This window comes from Gavialis gangeticus, unplaced genomic scaffold, assembly GCF_001723915.1.
Source record: "Gavialis gangeticus isolate Ggan-Ray unplaced genomic scaffold, GavGan_comp1, whole genome shotgun sequence".
Classification (NCBI taxonomy): Eukaryota; Metazoa; Chordata; order Crocodylia; family Gavialidae; genus Gavialis; species Gavialis gangeticus.
The window spans coordinates 57,321,001-57,322,475 of NW_017728992.1; the positions used below are offsets into that span (position 1 = coordinate 57,321,001).

Here is a 1,475-nt window from a genome sequence, read left to right on the forward strand (position 1 = left end):
GAACAACCAGCAAACATCCTCTACCCACACCAGGAGCTTCAGATATTTTCAATGTCTTTTGGCAGGCATCCAACTCGTGGATGCCCCCAAGTTTCACTTGCCCTCAGCCATATGGCTGCAGGAGCAAGCTAGGGAGGAGCCTCCCCTTTTCATAAAATGGACTTAAAGCCCCAACACCTTGGCAGGTACTAAACCATACTGGAAGAGCATTTATCCTCCGGGCGCTCAAGGAAAACTGTCTTCAGGGACCCAAATACATGGTGTTTCTCCTGCCAGGTATGTATTGACAGCATTGTATAGAAGCAGGACGTGGGGTGCCGTGGTTCCCCTGCACCACCTGTGGTGGGTTCGGGGTTAGGTCTCTGTTGAGTCAGGGTTGGGGGTAGACTTATGCAGAGTTTAGATGAGGGCTGTAGGGATGGTTCGGCTAGGGCTGACCGCGCATCCGGCAGCGGGTTCGACCCGATGACCTCTGGAGGTCCTTTCCAGCCTGACTTCCCTCTGATTTCTAGGAGATACCCACAAGCCGCTTCCTTCTCCATGCCTCCCTAACCCAAGGCCAGCGAGCAGGGCTGGCCTAGCAGAGGCCGGAGGAGCCCTGCAAAGGGTTAAGGCCGGCTTGGCCCGGCTCTACTTTGCGTATGCTGTAATCTGTGTGGCTCTCTTGGCCGCCTGCCAAAGTGTTGCCTTGCCTCCACCTCCTCCTCCTCCTCCTCCCTCCCTTCCCCTCCCTCCCTGCCTTGTGCATGAAGTCGGATCCTTGAGCTGTTGCAGAGGCAGCCAACTGCTCCATATTTGGCTTCGCTTACACACTGACATACCGGGGAGCGGAGCAGCCTCGTACCGCAGACATCCCTGCATCTACTACGGCACTGGGGGCAGCCGGGACCAGCGTGTCACTCGCTCACTCCCGCCGCGGGGGAAGGAAGGAAGGAAGGAAGGAGCCCAGAGGAGCCAGCCCCGCTGCAGCACCCCCGCGCCCGGCCCGGCCTGGCCCGGCCGGGTGCTGCTGCCTTCCTCCGCCCCTCCTCCAGTGACACTTTACAGTAAGTGGCTTTTTATTTCTCCTCTGCTTTTGCCGCCCCCCTTCCTCCTTCCCTGCAGCTGGAAAAAAAACACGGGGGGGAGGGATCTTCTCCCCTGTCCCTCGTGCACCCGGGGCTCCTGCTCCCTTCGTTGCTCTTGGGCATAAGGGCTTTGTGATCCCCTGGGGGCACGCACTGCACCCCTTTTGCTAGGGGGGAGGAATCTCCTACCCTGTCCCTCCTGCACCCCAGCTTGTGGGCACAGGGGCTTTGTGATCCCCTGCACCCCCCACCCCTTGCTGTGCATGAAGGGGGGGGAGGAATCTCCTACCCTGTCCCTCCTGCACCTGGGGCTCCTGCTCCCTCCCTCGCTGCGCAACCCCTAGGCGAAAGGGCTTTGTGATGCCTGGGGGCAGTCCCTGCACTCCCTTGCTGTGCTGTGCCGTGCCA

General features: G+C 60.0%; 1 protein-coding gene across 2 annotated transcripts in view; it reads left to right on the forward strand.

Moving 5' to 3' along the window:
• Positions 1-739: 739 nt before the first annotated feature.
• Positions 740-1,475, forward strand: part of ATXN1 (ataxin 1) — a 338,219-nt gene continuing 337,483 nt past the window's right edge. For both annotated transcript variants that reach the window (XM_019522954.1, XM_019522947.1), the window contains exon 1: positions 740-1,046. The gene's annotated coding sequence lies outside the window, so the exon portion shown is untranslated. The remainder of the gene's footprint in view (positions 1,047-1,475) is intronic.